Source organism: Eschrichtius robustus, chromosome 1 (assembly GCF_028021215.1).
Source record: "Eschrichtius robustus isolate mEscRob2 chromosome 1, mEscRob2.pri, whole genome shotgun sequence".
NCBI lineage: Eukaryota > Metazoa > Chordata > Mammalia > Artiodactyla > Eschrichtiidae > Eschrichtius > Eschrichtius robustus.
The window spans coordinates 134,576,547-134,587,098 of NC_090824.1; the positions used below are offsets into that span (position 1 = coordinate 134,576,547).

At 48.9% G+C, this 10,552-nt stretch overlaps 1 pseudogene; it reads right to left on the reverse strand.

Moving 5' to 3' along the window:
• Positions 1–438: 438 nt before the first annotated feature.
• LOC137771773 (large ribosomal subunit protein uL23 pseudogene) lies at positions 439–951 on the reverse strand (annotated as a pseudogene).
• Positions 952–10,552: the final 9,601 nt, after the last annotated feature.

The window sequence follows — 10,552 nt, forward strand, 5'->3', positions numbered from 1 at the left end:
CACAAAGGACCTGACTGACAAACAGCTGGTCTCCCAAAACGAGCCTGTACATACAAAGAGGATGGGAAGTTTTGGAGAGGTGGAGATTAATTCCTACAAGTCTAAAAATCTGCTGATGCTAATAAGTTAAATCCTAAGTATTCCAGTCTCAAACACTTTTCCTGAGAGGCTGTCTAGCACGATGTCATCACTTTGAGTTGACACTAGGAACCAGTGTAGTGCGGGCTTGATAAAAGCAGAGCTGCAGGTCAAAGTGTACATTTGTCTCTATTCAATTTTACCACTACATAAAGGAAAAGAAGGATGTCATAAAGGCTGCAGGCAATTCAGAGAGGTGTTACTGGAAAAGAAAGCTGAAAGAGTAAAAATATGCCACCATAGCATGGGACAGAAGGAAATATGTTGTTACTTTTTTTTTTTTTTTTTTATAGTGAAAACTTTTATATTTAGAATTAGTCAGCTGGACTCAGTTTAGATGATCCCAATTTTGTTGGCAACATCCAAAGCGTCATAGTCAGGAGCCAGTCGAACATATGCCTTCTTCTCTCCATCAGGCCTGATCAGGGTGTTGACCTTAGCCACATCAATGTCATAGAGCTTCTTCACGGCCTGTTTAATTTGGTGCTTGTTGGCTTTGACATCCACAATGAACACCAGTGTGTTGTTGTCTTCTATTTTCTTCATGGCTGACTCGGTGGTGAGGGGGAACTTGATGATGGCATAGTGGTCAAGCTTGTTTCTCCTAGGGGCGCTCTTCCGAGGATATTTGGGCTGCCTCCTGAGCCGCAGTGTTTTGGGCCGTCGGAAGGTGGGTGACGTCCGGATCTTCTTTTTATTGTGGCTGTGTACGCCTTTCAACACTGCTTTCTTGGCCTTCAAAGCCTTTGCTTTGGCTTCGGCTTTCGGAGGGGCAGGGACTTCCTTCTTCGCTTTCGGCGCCATCTTCGTGAAAAAGGCTGTTGTTACTTTTTATTAAATATAGGTAATATCTGTTTAACCGATACTATTATATTTATATATTCCTTTTTAGAAGTGTTACATGTATGTCTCTTAAGAATATCAATAATTAGTCTATAAAACTTTTTAAAATAAATTTATTTCTTTTTGCTGCGTTGGGTCTTCGTGCCTGCGCGCGGGGTACTCTCTAGTTGCGGAGCACGGGCTTCTCATTGCGTTGGCTTCTCTTGTTGCGGAGCATGGGCTCTAGGCGCGTGGGCTTCAGCAGTTGTGGCTCGCGGGCTCTAGAGCACAGGCTCAGTAGTTGTGGCGCACAGGCTTAGTTGCTCCGCGGCAATGTGGGGTCTTCCCGGACCAGGGCTCGAACCCGTATCCCCTGCATTGGCAGACGGATTCTTAACCACTGCACCAACAGGGAAGTCCCTAGTCTATAAAATTTAAATATATAATAGAGTTTAAAAGTTAAAATAAATTGCTGTACCAGAGGATAGAAAGAGTATGAAAATATTATTTTTTTGTCATACATATGTCAATTAGTTCTACTATTAATTACCACTAATTGCTATTATTAATTGTTTTGTTTAAATAGCATTTATGTAGCAGAAAGTAAACAATACAGAATGATACATAATTTCAAATAAGCACCTATTTTTATATTTGTATAGTAAAATTTAAAAAGTAATAGCTCATCTGTGTCTAATTATTTATTACATATATTATTATGAATTTTTTTTCTTTTTTTGGTCTGGCATGGCATAGCTGTCTTGGACTGTCTTTCTAAAAAGTTGGTCATCCTGTTTGTCATTCAGCATAATCCTTCTGAGATTCATCCATGTTTGTGTATCAGTTGTTCAATCCTTTTTATTGCTTGGAAGTACTCCATATTATGGATATACCCCTGATGTTTCTTTTAATTCATTCACTAGCTGATGGACATTCGTGTTGTTTCAGTTTGGGGTGATTATGAATGATGCTATTTTAAACGTATGTACGCAGGTTTTTGTATGAACATATATTTTTATTTTTCTTGAGTAACCCTAAGAGTAGAATTGATAGGCTGTACAGTAAATATAAACTCCCATATTGTTTTCCAAAGTGGCTGTACCATTTTGCATTCCCCCAGAAATGTATGAGTTGCTCTGCATCCCAGCTAGCACCTGATAATTTTAGAGTTTTAAAAAAATTTCCTTTTTCAGCCATTTTGATAGATGAATAGTGCTACTTCGTTACTTTAACATTTTACAGCAGTCATTTTGATGGACATTCACAGCTGCCTCGAATGGAACTGAGACAAAAAGAAAACATAAAGAAAAGTCCCCCAGTGAAACTGGAGAATGGGACAGGTGTGGAAAGGGCCCTGGGGAATGTACGTGACTTGGAGCATATTTTGGGTAAAGAGTCAGCTCGTGGTTGGGGAAGAGCAGGAAGGGGGATCAGCCAGACTCTCCCTTCCCCCAGAAGCTCACACCCGCAGCCCTGAAAATTCTCAAAGAGAAAAGAAGGAATGGGGGGTGGGGAGCGGAGAACTCTTGCTCAGAAAGTTCGCTCTCAGAGGCATCCATAAGCTCCATGAAGGCAGCCTGCTGTCAACCTCGTCCCCTGCTCTCTATCCCCAGAACCTGGCTCGCTGCTGCCTTATCACAGGAGCCCAAGAGATACAGTGGAATGAACGAATGAGGGTCTCTGGACTGCTTAAGTTGCTGCCTCTCACCATCCCTTTGTGAACCTCGCCCAGAGGCAGTGACTGCCCTCTCTGCCAGCCCAGAGAAAAGCCCCTTTGCTCACCCCAGGTCCAGCTTGTGGCCCATTTGGTCTTTTCCTCACCACCTCTCACCCCTGCCCACTCCACTGCTCCCCCCTTCCTACTGCTTCTTCTCTGGGCGATTGACACAGCCTTCTAACAACTCTCCCTGTACCCCCCTCCCCCTTTCTAATCTATCTCATCTGCACCAGTTGCTGAATTCATAAATCCCAGCTCTTATCCTGTAGTGCTCACATCCAAGCTTCTGCACCAGCTCCTAGGTATCCACAAGAGAAAAGCCAACGGGCAGGCTGGGCCTGGCTCCCTTCCTCTCACTGGCCCTCTGGGGGCTTGGGATTTTGGTCAAATTCCACCTTCATGTCTTTTATCCTCCCCTTTCCTGCTGAAGCCACAACAAATCCAGCCTGTTGGGCCCCTTGAGAACCAAACAGAGGTGGGTTTGAACTCTAGTCCCCTTATTTCCTAAGCAAGGGGACATTGACAAATTCCTTAACCTCAGCCTCAGTGGTCCCTTCTCTAGAATGGGCAATAAAAATACCTACCTTTCGTGTGGTTGCAAGGAGATGGTTTGTATAAAGGGTCTGGCACGTGGTAGATACAGAACGGTAGATATGATTTTTGGTAATAATCAAAAATCATTGGTAATTCCTGCCTCAAGTAGGAAAAAAAAAGATTAAAAACAGGGGTATAATTAATTAATTTTTTTCAAACCCCCTTCCAGCCCCAAACTGGAGGATTCTTCTCTAGAATCATCAGAGGAACGGCCTGGAAAAGATAGGGTTTCAAGTGTAGGTGTTGCTGCCTCTGAGTACAATGTCCCCACCCTGGCATTTGGGGTAACCCCCAGCCTAATGGCTCACACACCCTAAAGAGGAGCTGGTGAATCGAGGTGCCCCCCATCTCGCCTCTGCCCCCTTCCCACCCCCAACCAGCCTTGCTGCTTGGGTCTCATGGGCTAAAAGACTAAAGTGCCCAATGATAAGTGGTAGGGAGAAGAGCTCATTTGCCCGGGCGGACAGTTGGGTTTCTCTCATGTGAGACCCTCATGAAGGGGGAAGACAAAGATAAACCACGAGACCGGGCATTTCCTGAGGGCAGTCACTGAGCTGGGACTGGGCAAAGGGCTCCAGAAAACACTAACGATGGTTGGAGTTCTTCCAAGAAGGGGACCCTCAAAATTCTCCAGAGCGATGGGCCTCCTTGGAATAGAAAGTTCCCCAGCATTGATGGTATTCCAGAGCGAACGTTATGTTGGAGTATCGGGGTGGAACATGAAGCTTCCAATGGGCTGTTTGATGAGATGCCCTCTCAAGCCCGGCCTCATTCTGGGATCTATAACTGACAAGGCTTCAGGGTTTCAAAGGGCTTCCAGTTGCTTGAAAAGCAAAAATAAACAGAAGAAGCTCGTATGTCAATAAAGCGAGTCATTAAGGAAAGTAGGGGCTTTTAATATGAGGCAATGTCAGCACAAGGAGACGTATACAAAGCTGGGTCATTTTTAGAATTTGGTGAAGGCACATTATTCTTTTGACAATAAGAATAAAGAAAGCAATTAGAAACTCCTGGAAAATCAAAAGCTGTACAAAACAGCCATCACCCAAATATAAAGCAAAGGAAAATATGGCAAGCCTTTGAGTGGCTGATGGAGCCTAAGGAAATTGAATACATGTGACCTTGATGCATCCTTAGCCACCCTTTGAGTGGCCTGGGCATCACGACACTGGATCAGAAGGGAAGGAAATATAATCCTTGGGTACATATTCCTTCGCTCAGCAGTGGACTATACTCATAGTAATATTGGTTTATTGATTTTTTTTAACCTTTAAGGCCGATCTAAGGACAAAATGCAACTGTCATAATTATGACTTCAAAACAGCATTTAAATATTATCATCTTTTAAAACGTAAGACTATTACAGACAGGTTGAGAGGTAGATGAATGGGGGGAGGGGAAGAGGAGAGATAGGAGTGGTAAATTTCTCATTTTATATAGTGGGAAGGCATTAGATGGTGTCTCCACTCTATGGAGTAGGAAGGAAGATGTAGTGTTTAGAGCGCAAATGTAACCAATAGAAGAACCAAAACTATTTTAACTAGCAAAACTCAGGAGGAATGGGGGAGAGAAGAATGGGAGCGTGTAAGAGAGTTAAAACGTGATTTTCCATAGAACAGTGTATTTTTTTCCCAAGGCTGTCACAACAAAGTACCAAAACCCAGGTGGCTTAAACAACAGAAGTTTACTGTCTCACAGTGCTGGAGGCTGGAAGTCTGAGATCAAGGTGTTGGCAGGGCTGGTTCCTCCGAGACTGTGAGGGAGTACCCGCTCTATGGCTCCTAGCTTCTGGGGTTTGCTGGTAACCTTTGGGGTTTCTTGGCTTGTAGATGCATCACTCTAATATTTGCCTAATATTTGTGAAGGTGACTTCACAAGGTGTATTTGTGAAGGTGACTTCACAAGCCATCCTCCCCTGTGCCTTTACATGGTGTTTCCTCTGTGTCCCTTTTTTTAATAAGGACACCAATTTTATTGGATTAGGGCCCACCTTAATGCCTTCATTTTAAATTGATTATCTCTTTAAAGACCCTATTTCCAAACGTCACATTCTGAGGTACTGGGGGACTTCAACATATCTTTTTGGAGGGAATACAATTCAATGCATAGCAAAGAGTCATAGATATTGTCTAAAAGTTTCTGTATCCAGACAAGGTATTCTATGCATATAATTTAGATTTATGCAGGTCAATATCACTTCAATCCAGGCAACGGGGCCCCAGCCCTGAGCCCCGTGCTTTAGAGGGCTCGGCCCTGACTCTAGCCTACAGTGCCAGATTTAGTAGAATTTCAGAAAACAAATAGGGTCTTTTTTTTTTTTCAGTATAAGTATGTCGCATGTAATATTGGGGCCACACTTATACTAAAAAATTACTGTTGTCTAACTGGGTGTCCTGTATTTTATCTGGCATTCCTACCTGAGACATGCCTTTCAAGGGGACTTTTCCACCTAGATCCTATACCCCAACTTCTGGAGCTGGGGCCATGGAATTCTCTGCCCAAATGAAACGGCCTGAGCCTGCTTCCAGGGCCTCTGTAAATCTTTTCACCCTGACCACTCCTCCCCAGGCAGAACTACACCAGGGTGTGTGTACCCCTAGGCCTGAGTCAGTTCAAGGGAGGTAGGGAATGTGGACAGAGCTTGGGTGTGAGGGCTGCCGTGTTCACTTCCCTATGCCTAGGGCCCCTCGTGATACAGGATGGAGCCTGGGGTGGGAAGAGAAATAGGACAGCTGTAGCCTGGGGGTTGGTGGGTTGGGGGGTCCTCTGCCTGCCTGTCTAGTTCTAGGCTGGGACTCCAAGGAGTATAAGAATTCTAAAGTTGAACTTGGCCTTCAAGTGGTTATGAAGGTACATTTGTCAAGGTAGGAGAATAGAACATATTATGTAGTTTGCAGGATTTACAACTTATTTAGACATATGTTATGTGCACCCGCAAATGTACTCTTGCCCCAGGTCCTGCAAATGTCCTGGGCAGGCCTGATATGTGTAACCACAGCAGAACTAAAAACACACACCATCCCAAGTTGTTGCCTCTGGGGAATGGATGGGGGAGGGAAGGGTGGGAGGCAGAGGACTGTAGTATTTTGCATTAAGCCTCTCTGTCCATTTGATTTTCTGTTGTATGATTTGCATTCTTTACTTTGTTATGAAAAGTATTCAAGTTCCCAGTTCCTCCCTTAAGCCTTCCTGATCCCCAGCTCACACACCCTTCTCTCAACCCCTACACCCCATGCTGTGCAGCATTCTGTCCTGCCTGGCCCTCTCCCAGAGGTCTTTGCAGCCAATGCCACCTCCCCAGGCCGACTGGCTTCCTGTCTCCTTGTCTTCCCCTGAGAGGTGGCCTTGGGCCGAGGTCAGCGTGGCCCTGTGACCCTGCCTCCCCGTGGTCAGCAGCCTTGGCTGGAGCTCCTCTCCTCCCTCCATCTCCAGCTGGTGCTCCCCACTTGTACACCCTAGGAAGCCTCTCAGGGTTGGGAGAAGCCTGCAGCCCTGACTGCAACCTCTTTCTGCAGGTTGACGTGGAGCAGCATAGCATAGAAACCTCGCTGCAACCTGGCCTGTTGATGAGAAGCGGGTGTCCTGAGGGCTTTCTGCTGTCGGCGAGATGCAGCCAGGAGGCTGGCCCCTCCTTTCCCACCCCTGTTCTCTCATGTCTCCTCCCTGCCTGCTCCCCTCTCTCTTCTTTTTCTCTCTCTGCCCTTGTCTCCCTATTTCTCCTTTTGTCTCTTTGCATTACTCTGTAGTCCTCTGCCCACTGCCTCTATTGCACTTTCCAGCAAGGCACGGGGACCACTGCTACTATTTCAGACCCCAGACCCTGCTTCATACCTGGTGTTAAATTACCTCCACCCCACCCTCTAAATCTACACCCGCATCTAATCCTGGCCTTTCAAGCTGACCCCTAACAAGTGGCCTTGGCCGGTTCCTGTGCACCATAGCTACGTAGGGACCGGGATCCTGACCTTATATCTCCGGTCCCAGTCTAGAACCTTAATTCAAAGACTCACTCATTCACAGCACTCCCCAGTCCCACCCCTAGCCTTTGAGAAGGCCTGGGGCTGAAAACTGGAGATCTGCTATGTGCCCTGGGTGTGTGGCCAAGGTCTGAATTTCTGGAAATTGTGGGATTGGCAGGCAGAAGAACAAAAATAATTCCAATGAAATATGCCGCAGTTAGTGCCGCTGCTGAAAACGGCCCCTGCAAACTAAGGGAAAGGTCAGGAGAGGGCAGTGAGGATGGTACTAGGGGGCAGGGACCAGAAATGCCAGCTAGAGAGTGTCCAGTGACAGAGAGGTTAGTGCCACACAGAAGGGAGGGGCTGGGGAGGCCCTGGGCAGGTGGAGGAGGGCCGGGGGGCAGAGGCTTCCTGCTAGGAGACTGGAGGTCTTTCTTCATTCATTCATTCAACACTATTTACCGAGCACCTACTAAGTGGCTGACCCTTTGGCAGGCACTGGGGGTATCGCAGTGAACAGAACAAAGTGCCCACCCACATGGAGCTCATATTCAGACTGGGGAGGTGGACAAGAATTACACTCACAGGTACGTCAGAGGTTAAGTGTTAGGAAGAGGGACGGGGAATTCCCCGCTGGGCCAGTGGTTAGGACTCGGCGATTTCACTGTCATGGCCCGGGTTCAACCCCTGGTCGGGGAGCTAAGATCCTGCAAGCCGAGCGGCGTGGCAAAAAAAAAAAAAAAAAAAAAGGAAGAGGGACAAATAAAGCAGGGTGAGGGGACAGAGTGACAAAGGCTGATTATGTAAGGTGGTTGGGGAAGGCCTATCTGGGGAGCTGGCATTTGAAAGTCTCCATAGACTAGAGGGAGTGAGCCCTACAGAGCCCAGTTTGAGAAAAGAACAAGAGCAGTGCCCCTGACGTGGGAGCAGGTGATGTGTGAGGCTGGACACAGTTAGCGGGGTGGAGATGGGGCCAGACAAGTAGCCAGGGGCAGATCAGAGAGGCACCTCCCGGCTTCCAAGGTCTGAAGAACTGAGACTGGAGAAGAGCCGAGAGGCCCTCACACCTGAGCGAAGGGGAGGGGTGTGTGGAGAGGAAGGCGGAGGGTGGGAAAGGAAACGGGAGTGAGGGCATCGTGGTAGGGTCAGCCAGGGGCCAGGCCGGCTCTGCCTGGGCTGGGGCCTCTGGGCTGAGGCTGATGCAGGGGAGGAGATGGGGCCTGGCCTGCCGGCCCTACCCACAGCCTCGGGAGCCCACACAACGAGCTGACGCTCGAGCCACCCCACATACCCGCAGTGTGCGTGCGCCAACAAGCACATGTGGAAAATCAGCACAGGCTCACGTGCGTGCAAACAGAAATGATTGTGCGTGAACGCACGAGAGCACGCAGACTCTTCATGTGAAGGTAGACATTAGAAATTCTAGAACCTCAGGGCTGAAGGACATCAGACCATCTCATCTGACTCCCACATAGGACAGAGAAACTGTATTCTCAATGGCCCAGGCCAGACTCTTCCTCCTGGGAGACCCACAGGCTTAACCAAGTCCCGCCAGGAGCCGCTGAGCTTCCTCCCAATTATTCCAGCAAGCTGTGTGGAGGGAAAGTGGGGTTGGGATCAAGACCAACCTGCCCTCTCCGCATGATGGCAACAGCCCCCAACCATGGCTGGCCACACAACTGAGCGTCAACGGTCTCCTTCTTCTCAGAGCCAATTTCAGGGCCCAGCAGACCCTCTTTCTCCATCTCCTTCTCTGTGTCATCCTTTCTCTACCTTCAGGTCTAACCCTGGCTGTCGGTGATTCTCTGCTTTCTTTCTCTCTTCCCCCATCTCTGTCTCCCTTCTCTCAGTCTCTCAGTTTCTCTCCAGTTCCCTCTCTGCTGGGCTCTGTCCCTCTCACTCTATTTTCTCTCTCTCTCCAGGATCTTTTTTTGCCTTCCAGGAAAAGCTGACGTGGCCCCCTGGTCAGCTGGAGTGAGGCCCCTTTGGGGTGGTGGAGTCAGGCTGGCTGAGCCTCTGCAGCAGGAAAGGGATTGGCCGCCCTGGTGGGAGGGGAAGGCAGGAGGAATGGGAGGAGAAAGGGCTGGGCTTCTGCGGAGGGCTGGGGAAGGGGGAGCAGGAAGAAAAACTCTGTGGGAAGAAGTGAGCACCACCTCCCCTGCTAGGGTGATCAACTGTCCCAGTTGGCCTGGGGCTGTCTGGATTTTAACACTGAAAGCCCCGCATCCTGGGACTGTTGGTCACTCTACCCTGAGGCCCACAGGAGCCAGGATGGGGCTGGCAGGATGGGCTCCCAGACCTGACTCCTTTCCTCCCGCTCCCTACCTCCTAATTCTCCCTTCCACTGTTGCAGGGCTGCTGAGGATCCAGGGATGGTGGAGGGGTTTTAGGGTCTGAGAGAAGCTCTCTAGCCCTAGGCCTTTGGGCCTCCATCTGTGATCTGGGAACAGTCAAGGTATCCACATACTCACCGAGGACCCCCATCTCCAGGTCCACAGGGAGCTCCCGGCTGGGAAGAGGAAGGGGAGCCGACCTCCGGTTTGTGTCCTTGCCTGCTCGCATTATCTCCTGTGGGATGGGCTTTTCAGGAAGAACTTTCCGTCGATGAGGGGATGACGGTGCAGGGAGAGCGGGGGTGCTGCCTAGGAGTTGATAGTGCCAGTCCTTGGAGTTGTACCACCGCTTCTCAGGCTCGGCAGGGAGTGGCCCTGCGTGGCCCACTGTGAAGCGCCTTGGAGGACACCATGTTTCTTGGTAGAGGCCCACTGGACCCTGACGGCCCTTGTCCTATTGTCCTTCTTGGTAGAGGTGGGGCACACTGCACCCTCAGGAGGTGACGGGATCTGGGCAGATGGGGAAGAGCTGTCACTGTCCAATGTGTGCAGACTCAGTTCTGCCCGGGTGGGCAGGTTCCTCTTGCTTCTCCTGCCATAGCACTACCCCGTTCCCCCTGCCTCCACCCCTGGCTGTTCTGCATGGGATTCCAAGGGCAGCCTAGTGTTGGGCTGCCATCAAGCGATGGGGAATGGGGATGAAAGGACCACCAGGAAGTCTGGTAACGTGCTCACTCACCCAACAGAGTGTGGGTCTCCCACATTGTACGAAATATTCTTAAAATGTCCTGTTCTGAGGAATCCAGTCTGGGCCCAGGGTTCTTATCTGTAAAATGAGGGGGTGGAGAAGGTGACCTCCAAAGTGCTTTCATTTCTGGCAGCTGATGCCCACCCAATTCACCCATTCATTGAGTCAAGGGGTATTTACTGAGTATCCTCTCTGTGCCAGGGGTTAACAACTGGGAAGACAAGATGTCTGCCTTGAACAG